Here is a 12,869-nt window from a genome sequence, read left to right as displayed (position 1 = left end):
TGTCCATCCTAATCGAACACCAGCACCTGAAAGTCAAGAGTGTGGGAGGAATGCAAAATATAACAACAAAAGAACTAGGAACAGGAGAAGGCCGTCCTGCCCTTTGAGCTTGCTCTGCCATTCATTAAGATCATGGCTGATCATTTTGTGGACGCAGAACCATTTACCAACGTTCTCACCATATCCCTTAATTAATTAAGTAATTCTTTTTTAAAAAAAAGCTACCTTAGCTTTAAAAACGTTTACTGAACTAGCATCAACAATTTCCTTGGCAATGAATTCCACAGAGGTCAAGAAGTTCTTCTCAATTCAGTCCTAAATTTGCTGCCTCTAGGCTTATGGTGATGCCCTCTTGTCCTAGATTCACCTGCCAGTGGAAACATTCTCTCTTCTTCTGTTTTATCTATTCCATTCATTATTTTATATGTTTCTCATTCTCCTGATTTCCAATGAATATAATCCCAATCTACTCAGTCTCTGTTAAGCTAACCCCCTCAACTCCGGAATCAGGGTATGCAGACAATGGAAATGTGGAGCTGGTTTAAGGTATTGCGTGTCCTTCAGCGGTATGTCCCTGTCAGGCAGGCGGAAGTGATAAGGTAAAGGAACCTTGGTTTACTGCGGAAACTGCATCTCTTGTTACGAAGAAGAAGGCTAAGATGTTGATGAGGCAAGATGGTTCAGATGAGGCGATGGAGAATTAAGATCAGCTAAGAAGGATTTAAAGAGAGAGTTAAAAAGAGCAAAGAGAGGACACGAGCAGTCTTTAACAAATAGAATAAAAGAAAACCCTAAAGCTTTGTATAGGTATGTGAGGAATAAAAAGATGATTAGGGTAGGAATAGGGCCAATCACAGACAGAATGGGAAGATGAGTGTTGACCCTGTGGAGATTGGAGAGATGCTAAATGAACATTTCTCATCAGTTTTCACTCAGGAAAAGGAGAATATTTTGGAGGAGGAGAATGAAGTATGAGATATTAGACTAGAAATTATCAAGGTTAGTTACGAACAGGTGTTATCAATGCTGGAAGGAGTGAAAATACACAAGTCCCCTGGGCTGGATGGGATTTATCCGAGGATTCTCTGGGAAGCTAGGGAGAAGGTAGCATAGCCTTTGGCTTGGATATTTGAGTTGCCATTGTCTGCAGATTTGGTACCAGAGCACTGGAAGATTGCAACTGTTGTGCCCTTGTTCAAGAAGGGCAGTAGAGAGCCTTACTTCTTTTGTAGGAAATGTTTAGGAAAGGATTATAAGAGATAAGATTTATAATCATCTGGCAAACATCAATTTGATTTCAGATAGTCAACTTGGCTTTGTCAAGGGCAGGTCATGTCTCACAAACCTCATTGAGTTTTTTGAGAAGGTCACCAAGCATGTAGATGAGGGTAGGGCATTTGACATGGTATACATGGACAAAAGTAAAGCCTTTGACAAGGTTCCACATGGTAGGCTGTTGGAAAAAATGCAGAGCCATAGAATTGAGGGTGATTTAGCAGTTTCGATTAGAAACTTGCTTTCTGAAAGAAGGCAGCGAGTGGTGGTTGATGTAAAATATTCAGCCTGGATTCCAGTTACTAGTCACGTGTCACCAGGATCTATTTTGGAACCACTGCAGGTATAGGTGAATGGATTAGGAAATTTGCAGATGCCACTAAAGTCAGTGTAGTAGTGGACAGTGTGGAAGAATGTTACAGGTTGCAAGGGGACATGGATAAACTGCAGAATTGGGCTGAGAGGTGGCAAATAGAGTTCAATGCAACTAAATGTGAGGTGATGCACTTTGAGAAGAATAACAGGAAGGCTGAATACTGGGTCAATGGAAAGATTCTTGGTAGTGTGGTGTGCAGAGGGATCTTTGAGTCCATGTACATAGATCCCTGAAAGTTGCCACCCAGGTTGATAGTGCTGTTAAGAAGGCAAACGGTGTGTTAGGTTTCATTCGTGGAGGGATTGAGTTCCGAAGTTGATATACCATACTGCAACTCTACAAAACACTGGTGCAGTCACACTTGGAATATTGTGTTCAATATTCCTCTAGCTTATCTCTCCATGCTTCAGGCTCTCTGCCTTTATACCTGATGAAGGGCTTTTGCCCGAAACGTCGATTTTACTGCTCCTCGGATGCTGCCTGAACTGCGGTGCTCTTCCAGCACCTCTAATCCAGAATCTGTACCCCACCACATCACTTTGCCCCACAATCGTGGTATCTGGTTGTACAGAAGGAGGAGTGGCACAGTCTGTACTGAGATGCACTGGGGCCCTGAAACACATGGTAAAGACTGAAATCACCAGAGCATTGAGAGCCCCACCACATTGTTTGCATGTTCTATTGTTTTTACACTGTTCCTGCCTTCCCTTGTTTTTTCTTAATCAAGTTGTTATTATACACACCTGCACAAGCTGTGAAATGAACTCAGCCCTCTCGATCCAAGATTCAGGATATTTTCACCACATCACAAGGCATCGACTCTAACCTCCCCTGTCCCTTAGCCTACTGAGTCGCGCCTGAATCAACTCCGCAATTGGGAGGAAGGGGCGGAACAGGAGGACCGAGCAGCAGCCGGTCGGCTAACCAGAGTGAGTTCGGAGCGGGGCCAAAGCATTCTCGGGAGTGAACGCTTCAGGATTGGTCAGAAAGCAAACTATTTTGCAGGATTGATCATTCTCACTACATAGTGGAGCATTCAACCTTTCTCATGAATCAATGTGAGATTTTTACAAAATAGTTGAGATGTAAATCTGATAACGTACATTAGGGAGATTTAAACAATCCTTGGATAAATACATGGGTGATTTTGCAAAAGTTTAGGGCGACGAGCTGAGAATAATTCACAGGTCGGCGTGAATAATTCACAGGTCGGTTAACACAATGCGAGTAAGAAATTTATTTTCAAACTCCCAGAACGATTGGTAATTTACATACCTGGCTAGTATGGTTAAATTGGACCGAACAATCTATTTGCATACTAATGATCTCAATGACTGTAACTCGACAGAGCAACTGTTAATGACTAATATTTCACCCATGATCCTGTGTAGATATGAATATTCTCTATAAACTCACCGATAATCTCAGACGCACGCGCGGTTTGGATTCTATGTGGAGCATGCGCAGTGTCACATTGATCAGGACACGGAGAGAGAGAGAGACATGGAGCTGCTTTCTCCGGCAGCGGCTGCGATCGGATTCAGAGAGTCGCGCTTAGAGCCGGTGTGAGGGAGCCTCGCTGGGAAAAAGGAGCGAAGAGAATTCACAATTCCTGGATACAGGTTAAAAATAACTCTAAAAAGGCCCTCCAGGCCCGGGTAAGGAGGTGGCGGTCTCTGATCAGCGAAGCGGCCCAGGGTCACGGCCGCCATTTGTTTGAGGGAAGAGGGAGCGCGGGCCTCAGGGCCGCCATCTTGAGAAGGTCAAGGTGCAGGAGGGCGGGGCTCTCGGGGTCTGTAGAACAATCAGAGGAAAGGGAAGCCCCATTGTTATTGATTAATTCCACGAACACAGCTTCACTGGGCGATCCTGCAGGAATATCCTCTCTCAGTCCTGCTGGGATGTTTCACCCCATCAGAACCAGCAGCTCTCCTCCTCTCTCAGCTCCCCTTCTGTCCTTCCTGCAGCATCTGTCCCCTGGAGCATTAAGCTGACTGTCCTGTCCCTCCCTCAGCTGTTGTTTCTGTAATACCTGTGATATCCCAGTCCCACCTGAGATTACTTCACTAAAGACAGGAGTGCACCCGATGGACTTTTCTTAACATCAGCAATTGTTTAATACTCACTTACAGGTTTTAATTACATTGTTTTTGAAGCATTTACTTCACATTCAACCATTTGCAATGGTGGGATTTGAACCTGTGTCCAGAGAACACTTGCTGAGTTTCTGGATAAATTGTCACACAATAATGCCTCTAGGCCATCACTTCGCCTGCTCACAGTTTGTATATCCCAGTGCAACATGAATCAAAACTCTTTCTTCCAGCACAAGTGTTTGACCCGGCACTCTGATGATGTGACTCGGTACCTCTCCATGTGGTATCCCTCACTGTGTGGGTCTAATTGCTGCCTCTGTCAGCGTCTCTCACTTTTGAAGCTACTCCAGATCATGAGCCAACAGAATTCTCCACTCCAGAGAGATGAGGCAACACAGGTCAGGATTTTCCAGATCTCTGTGGGCTCAGTGCCATTCTATATGTGTAACCCTCAAAGCATTCATCTAATTGCCCATTCTGCCCATTTCTGTGTCCTCTACAGGTACTCATGAAGTTCCAGACTCAATAGACTTGCCAACTGCTGGTTGGGATGATGGTTGGTCAGCCAGAAAGACAAAGTCAGGGAGGTCGGGAGTCTTCAATAAATCCTGCTGCCAGGTAAGATCATTCCAGTGCACAGAGCAGAAAGTAATAATCACCACGCCTGCTGCAAGTTTTGTTGCAATGAGACAGCATCGGGAGTTCCCAGTTATCAGTCCAGGCTTGTGCTTTCTTAGGGAGCATCAGAACAACTGAGGGGAAAGCAGGCCTCCCACGAGAGGGTGGTAATGCAGCCTGGGATCTTTCTGTTCCCTATTCCCTCTCCAACATTGTATCTATGGCTTGTATTGAGGACCAGTGTCTTCAATCATTCTAACTCCTATAACAGTTCCTATCTCTGTCATCTCCTCCCCTCTCTCCAATTATTTCACATATTTGAAACCTCCAGTCCAGATGACCATCCGTATCGCTGTAACTTGCTTCAGTCTCTACAACATGCCTTGTCTCGATAGTCTCCTCCTCCAATAACTGGAGACATCGGGTCTGTTTCTGTGCTGCATGACTCTTTGGCTGAGATTTCCTAAATGGAATGAGTCGGGTTTGCCTGTGTTTGGCTCATATCCCTTCAAACCTTCTCCTCTCCATGTACCTGCCCGAGTGTCTTTTCCATGTTGTAATTGTACTTGTTTTTACCATTTCCTCTGGCAGTCCATTCCGTCTATGCACCATCCTCTGTGGATAATGTTGCCCCTCAGCTCCCTCTTTAAATCCTTGCTGTCTCACGTCACGTTTATGCCTCTAGCTTTGGACACACCTACCCTTGGCAATTCACCTTACTTAGACCATACATGGTTTCATAAACTTGTATAAGGTCACCCCGTGGCCTCCTCTGCCCAGGAAAAATATTGACGACAGTGTTACCAATATCTCCAACTCATGTACTCAATGCTCTCACCAATGCTCTCACAAGTGTGCCAATTGCCGCTTTCAACAACCTGTCACCCTGTGATGCCAGTCAAAGGAACAATGTAACTGCACCCCTTGGTCTCTCTCTTTTCTACAACACTGTTCAGGGCCCAACCATTACCCGTGTTAGTCCTCCTTGGTTTGTCTGAACTAAATCCAACAACTGAATTAAACTCCATCTTTCATTCCTTGGCCCCTTCGTCTATCATTTTGGTAACATCTTGAGCAAACTCCAGTCAAGTTTGTGGGACACGTTTTCCCATGCACAAAGCCATGCTGGCTGTCTGTAATCAGGCCTTATCTTTCCAAATGCATGTAAGGCCTACCTCTTAGAATGACCTCCAACAACTGACCCACCCTGATGTCTCGCTCATCAGTCTGTAGTTCCCTGGCTTTCTCTTGCAGCCTTTCTTAATTAATGACACAACATTATAATCATAGTTGGAGGCATACCGCACTCCGCACTGTTCAGTTAACGCTAACCATACTCTAAAACAGATCTCATCCCACCTGCCTGTTTCTGGATCATATCCCTTCAAACTGTTCCTATTCCTGTACTAATCTAAATGTCTGTTAAACATTGTAATTGTCCCCATGTTCTTGGGAAGTTCATTTCACACACAACCCACCCTCTGTGTAACAATGTGCCTCTCAAGTCTTTTTTTTAAAATGTCTCTTCTCTAAACTTAAAAATGTAGTGCCTTGTCTTGAAACTCCCCTGTCCATGGGAAAAGACAACTCCCATTAACTCTATCGATCCCCCTCATGATTTTATAAACTTCTATGAGGTCATCTGTCAACATTCAGGTTTCAGTGAAAAATACCAACCTATTCAGCCTTTCTTTATACTGAAGCCTTTCGTACCCAGCCACATCCCAGTAAATCTCCTCCCAACCCTTTCCAGCTTAATAATATCCTTCCTATAACTGGGAGACCAGAACTGGACACAGTATTCCAGAAGAGGACTCACCAATGGCCTGTATAATCTCAATGCGCCTTCCCAACTCCTATATCCAAAGGACTGAGCAATGAAAGCAAGTGAGACAAGCACCTTTTTTTAAACTATCCTGTCTCTCCATGTTACAAACTTCAAAGAATTATGTAGCTGAACCCTGAGGTCCCTCTGTTCTACAACACTACCGAAGGTCTTGCTATTAATTTTATAAGCCCTACCCGGGTTTGTTGTACAAAATGCATTACCTCGCATTTATTCAGATTGAACTCCATCGACAGTTTTTCAGCCATTCATTCACACCTTTCATCAGGATCCCTTTGTAATCCCAGAAAACCTTCTTCACTGTCCACAATGCCACCCTCCAGTCTAACAGCCTATCACACCTAGCTCTCTATGGTACAAATGTCTCTGTTCGGGGCCCTTCAATTTCTTCACCAGCTTCCCACAATGTCCTGAGATCCATTTGATCAGGTCCTGGGGATTTCTCTACCTTTGTGTTTTAAAACCTCCAGCACCTCCTTTTCTATAATGTGGACTCATTTCAAGACGTTGAGTCATAGAGATGTACAGCACAGAAACAGGCCCTTCGGACCAACTCCTGCATGACGTTTCTCGTCACATTTGCCAGAATTTTGCCAATATCCCTCTAAACTCTTCCTATTCATACACCCATCCACATGCCTTTGAAATGTATTTCTATCAGCCTCCACTATTTGCTCTGGCAGCTTATTCCATCCACTCTGCGGGAGCCAGTTGTCCTTTAGACCCCTTTGAAAAGTTTCCCTCGCCTGGGGAAATGACCTTGTCTATTGACCCTGTCGATGACCACCATGATTTTAAACACCCTTTATCGGTTAACTCCTCAGCCTCCCATGTTCAAGTGAAAACAGCCCCAGTCTATTCAGGCTTTTCCCTGAAGCACAAACCCTCCAACACTGGCACCATCTTTGGTCATTTCTTCTGAACCATTTCATGTTCCACGACATCCTTCCGATGACATTGAGACCAGAATTGCACACATTATTCCAATAGTGGTCAGGCCAAACACTGTTTAGTTCCTTGAGCGCCCCAGTCTTTATCCACAGTAAGTTCCAAAGTGAAATATTTGTTTTGGATCTTGCAGTTTCACACATTGTTGCCTTCATTGATTATTAAGGAGACCGGGTTTGTCCCGAGCTCTTCTTTTGCTCTTAATACACTTGTAGAGTCTCTTTGGATTCTCCTTAACTTTCTCTGCCAACGCTATCTCGTGTCCCCTTTTTACATTCCTGATTTCTATCCTAAGTGTATTTCTACAGCCCCGATGCTCCTGAAGGGATTCCCTTGAGCCAGCCAGTTATATCTGACATGTGACCCCCTTTTTCTTGACCACAGCCTCAACTCAGCCAGTGTTTCCTAATTCAGTCAGCATTCAGCTGCACACTAACAGGAACACACTGGCGCTGAACGCTCCTTTTATCTCGATTTTAAAATATTCCTACTTGCCAGATTTCCCTTTATCTGCAAATACTCTCCCCTGATCTACTTTAAAAATTCCTGTCTAATACTATCTTGCTCCATTGAATAACTTTAACTTGTGGATCGGGCCTGTCCTTTTCCATCGCTGTTTTCAAACTAATACAATTGTGGTAACTTTCCAAAGTGCTCCCCCACTAACACCTCAGTCCCGTTCCCTCCCTTGTTTCCCAAGGGGAGGTCAGGTATAGCCCCATTCTCCAGTTGGGCCACTTACATAATGACTGGGAGTTTTCGGAACACACTTAACAAATACCTTCCATCCAAATGTTTAACTTAGAAACAATCCCAGTCCAGGTTTGGAACGGTTAAGATCCCCTATCATTACAACCCTATTATTCTAAGAGATGTCTGAAATCTCCTGACATATTTGCTCCTCCATCTCCCATTGCCTATCGCTGTAGTCTGACCGTAGAAAACTAATGACCAATTTTTATTTCTCAGTTCTACTAATATCGTTTAACTGGGCGATCCTACATGAATCCTCCCTTGAGGTACTGCTGGGATGTTTCCCCCAATCAAACCCACCAGCTCTCCTCCTGTTTTGCCTCCTGTTCTCTCCTTCCTGTAGCATCTGTCTCCGGAACATTGAGCTGCTGCTCCTGTTGCTCCCTCAGCTGTGTTTCTGTAATATCTATGGGATCCCAATCCCATGTTCCCATCCATGCTCTGGGTTCATCTGCCTTATCTGTCTGGCCCTTTGTATTGAAATAACTGCAGTTTAATCCACCACTTTTCCATAATTGTCTGCTATGTTCTTGCCTGCCTTGTCCACTTATATTCCTCTGTTGAACCTTTGTACCAGCCTCAACTTTCTTTCTGGCCTTATGACTCTTTGGGGTCACACAGCCCTGCCAGACAAGTTTAAATCCTCTCGAGCAGCTCCAGCAACGTTCCCCACCAGGATGTGGGTCCCCCTCCTGCTCCCAGTTCAGGTGTATTCCCCACCCTGTCTACCTGTGCTGACACCTTCAGACATCCAGGGACTTGCCCACCAAGGTCCCTGTGTCCCTCAGTTCTCCAGGAGGACCGACCATTCATGATGTATATCATTCATTTATTAGACTTCCCACAGTGCATTACCTCACAGTGACCAGAAGTAAACTCTGTCTGCCATTACTCTGCTCAGTTTATCATCTGATCGATATCAGACTGCAGCCTGAGTCCATCCCCCTCACTGTGGACAACACCCTCACCTTTCATGTTATCGGCAAACCTACTAATGTTACCGTCTGCTTTCACATCTGAGTGATTAATGTCCATAATGAACAGCAATGGCTCCTGCACAGATCCCTGTGGTACATCCGCTGGGCAAAAGCTTTCAGTCACAAAACCAACCCTCCACCACGTGTGGAGCCAATTTACCAACTGACCTTGGATCCCATGGGATCTTCCCTTTTGGACCAGCGTTCCGTGTGGGACCTTGTCAAAGACCTTAATGAACTCCATATAAACCACATCATCTGCACGGCCCTCATCAATATCAGAGGACAGTCGTCTAGCAAATCCATACAGACAATCCCTCATGAAATTGCGGGGGGAATCCGTTTTTGGTGGATACATTCTTCCTCTTTTTGCAGTTCTGTGTACTGCAGTGTGTTGTGGCCCTTTTGAACAGTGTCTTGATGCAACTTCTTTTGTGTGTGTTGAGGTGGTTGCTTTCATAGATCAGGACTTGGTCTGTGTGTGTTGCTTTCCTGTATACCTTTGTGGTGAATTCTCCATTCGGTGTTCTCTGTACCGTCACGTCAAGGAATGGGAGTTGGTTGCCCTTTTCTTTCTCTCTTGTGAATCGGATTGCGGTGAGTGTGGCGTTGATGATCCGGTGTGTGTTCTCTATTTCTGTGTTTTTAATGATTACAAAGGTGTCCTCCACATATCTGACCCAGAGTTTGGGTTGAATTTGCAGTAAGACTGTTTGTTCTAATCTTTGCATTAGCACTTCTGCTATGAGTCCAGAGATGGGTGAGTCCATGGGTGTGCCGTTGATTTGTTCATATATTTGGTTGTTGAATGTGAAGTGTGTTGTGAGGCACAGGTCCAGTAGTTTGAGTATGCCGTCTTTGTTGATAGGTTCAACGTCCTGTTGTCTGTTCTGTATGTCCAGCAGGTTGGCTATTGTTTCTCTGGCTAGGGTTTTGTCGGTAGAGGTGAACAGTGCCGTTACATCGAATGAGACCATAGTTTCTTCCTTGTCTATGTGTATATTTCTGATGATGTCCAAGAATTCCTGTGTCGATTGTATAGAGTGTCTGGATCCGCTGATCAGGTGTTTCAGTTTCTGCTGTAGTTCTTTAGCCAGTTTGTGTGATGGTGTCCCTGGTAGTGATACTATGGGTCTGAGTGGGATGGCTGGTTTGTGCAATTTGGGTAGTCCATAGAATCTGGGGGTGTTGTTGGTTTCAGTTTTCATTCCCTGTCGGTCAAACCTGGTTATCTGTCCGTTTTTTATTGTAGGTTTCTCAGTGTGTTGTTTATCCTATTGGTGAGCTGCGGTGTGGGGTCAAACTCCACGCAATGTCATCCACAGATGCCTCAGGGAAAGACAACGGAATGAAGACATGCCACGACCCAAAGGACTAGCCACACTACCATGCATCAGGAACATTTCCGAACTGACAGCCAGACTACTGCGACCACTAGGACTCATAACAGCACACAAACCAACAGCCATTCTCAGACAACAACTCACCAGGACGATGGACCTGACACCCAGCATGAGCAAAACCAATGTCGTGTACAAAATCCCATGCAAGGACAGCACAAAACACTGCATAGGACAAACAGGAAGACAGCTAACGATCCGCACCCATGAACACCAAACTGGCCACGAAACGACACGACCAGCTATCCTTAGTAGCCACACATGCAGATGACAAGCAACGTGAGTTCGACTGGGACAACACCACTATTATAGGACAAGCCAAACAGAGAACATCCAGGGAATTCCTCGAGGCATGGCACTCATCCACAGATTCAATCTATAAGCACATCGACCTGGACCCAATATACTGGCCACTGCAGCGGACAGCTGGATATGACAACCGCAAGCGGCAGATACAAATCACTATAAATCCCGGAGGAAAGATCACAGAAGCGCTTCACAGGAGGCTCCCAAGCACTGAGGATGTCACCTAGACAGGGGACGAAACGTCTGCAACACAAATTCCCAACTCGGCGAACAGAACCACAACAAGGAGCACCCAAGCTACAAATCTTCTCCCAAACTTTGAAGCCCTTTAGACTCTACTAAGCTCAGTCATGAACAAGCCACCATCTCTCTATTTCCTTTGCCTTGTTCAGTGTCTGCAACTTTCGCTGTATCTTCCAGTAAAGTTCTTTAGATACTGCAGGTCTGCCTAGCTCCCCAGATAACCTGTTTCATCCCCTACAGCTCCCTCAATCACTGTAACACCCTCTGCTCTGTCTAATCCTCCCCTTTCCCACTGTCTTCCAGGCACAACGGCGATCCTGTAAGAGAGCAGTGTGGAATGGGATGTTATAAATCTCAGCTGAGGCTTGAGGCCTACCATTACCTGGGAATCACAAGGGGAGAGAAGCTGAGAGAGAGCAGCACAAAGTGGGAGAATATAAATCAGCAGCGAGGGTCAAGGCCGACTGGGACTTGGCGTTGGATATAAAGCAGAGCAGGAGGCTCGAAATCAGCACTGAGTCACAGAGGGAGTGACCGTGTGAGGGAGCAACTTGGAGCAGGAGCTTGAGGCTGACTCACACCTGGGAGAATATAAATCAGCCCTGAGGATCGAGGCCTAGTTGTACCTGGGAGTCACAGAGACGCTGACACTGTGAGGGCGCAGACTGGAGTGAGAGCTGGATAATGACATGTCCGAGGATACACATCACTGTGTGTGCACGTGTCCCTCCATTGTTCTGTGTTTGTGTGTGTATGCGTGCGTATCCCCTTCCCTCGCTGTGTGTGTGTAACTCTCCTCACTTGTGTGTTTGTACCTCCCTTGCTGTGTGTGAGCATGTCCCTCCTTCACTATGTGTGTGAGCATATCCCTCCCTCACTGTGTGTGTGCATGTCCCTCCCTCGCTCTGTGTTTTTGTTTGTGTGTGCGTATGTCTGTGTGTCACCATCCCTCACTTTGTGTGTGTGTGTGTCCCCTCTCGCTTTCTGAGCAATGTCCCACCCTCGCTGTGTCTGCGTGTCTCAACCTTCTTGTGTGTGTGCGTGTCCAACCCTCGCTGTGTGTGTGTGCGTGTGCCCCTCTTGCAGTGTGTGAGGGTGTCCTCTCCTCGCTCTGTATGTGTGTGTATGCATATCACTCACTCACTGTGTGTCTGTGTGTCCGTCCCTCGCTGTGTGTGTGTGTGTCCCTCTCTCACTGTGTGCGCGTCGCACTTGCTTTGTGTGTGTGTCCCTCCCTCGCTGTGTGTGTGTCCCTCCCTCGCTGTGTGTGTCTGTGTCCCTCCCTCGCTGTGTGTGTGTGTGTGTGTCCCTCATCGCTGTGTGTGTGTGTCTGCGTGTCCCTCCTTCACTTTGCGTGTGTGTGTCCCTGTCCCTCACTGTGTGTGTCCCTCCCTCGCCGTGTGTCTGCATGTATCCCCCTCACTGTGTGTATGTGTGTGTCCCTCCATCGCTTTGCATGTGTGTGCACCCTCTCAATTTGTGTGCACATGCCCTACCCCTTGCGGTGTGTGTGCTTGTCCCTCCTTCACTGTGTGTCCCTCTCTCGCTATGTGTGTGCGTGTCGCTTCCTCGCTGTGTGTGTGTGTCCCTACCACGCTGTGTGTGTCCATGCTCCCTCCCTCGCTGCGTGTCTCAGCGTGTCCCTCCCTTGCTCTGTGTGTGTGTGTCACTCCCTCACTGTGTGTGTGTCCCTCACTCTCTGTGTATGTGCGCATGCATGTCCTTTCCTCACTGACTGTGCATGTCCTTCCCTCGCTGTGTCTGTGTGTGTGTCTCTTCGCTGCGTGTCCCTCCCTCACTCTGCGCGTGTGTGTTCCTCCCTCGCTGTGTGTGTGCGTGTCCCTCCCTTGCTCTGTGTGTGTGTGTGTGTGTGTGTGCGCGTGTGTGTGTGCGCGTGTGTGTGTGTGTGTGTGTGTCCCTCCTCACTGTGTGTATGTGTGTGTGTGTCCCTCTTGCTGTGCGAGTGTGTGCTTGGCCCTCCCTCGTTGTGTGAGCATGTGTCTCCCCCCTCGCTGTCTGGGCGTGTGTCCC

At 46.5% G+C, this 12,869-nt stretch overlaps 1 long non-coding RNA gene across 4 annotated transcripts in view; it reads left to right on the top strand.

Annotated features, from left to right (window-relative positions):
• Positions 1–3,141: 3,141 nt before the first annotated feature.
• LOC140471685 (uncharacterized) overlaps positions 3,142–12,869 on the top strand; it is a 76,644-nt gene continuing 66,916 nt past the window's right edge. For 3 of the 4 annotated variants that reach the window (XR_011957169.1, XR_011957168.1, XR_011957170.1), the window contains exons 1-2: positions 3,142–3,273; positions 4,250–4,365. This is a non-coding gene — a long non-coding RNA (uncharacterized lncRNA). Of the gene's footprint in view, positions 3,274–4,249; positions 4,366–10,141; positions 11,550–12,869 lie in introns of all 4 variants that reach the window. The other variant, XR_011957171.1, reaches the window with a different exon arrangement.

Source organism: Chiloscyllium punctatum, unplaced genomic scaffold (assembly GCF_047496795.1).
Source record: "Chiloscyllium punctatum isolate Juve2018m unplaced genomic scaffold, sChiPun1.3 scaffold_154, whole genome shotgun sequence".
Lineage (NCBI taxonomy): Eukaryota > Metazoa > Chordata > Chondrichthyes > Orectolobiformes > Hemiscylliidae > Chiloscyllium > Chiloscyllium punctatum.
The sequence above is the reverse complement of the archived record's forward strand: the minus strand, read 5'-3'. Positions and strand labels throughout refer to the sequence as shown.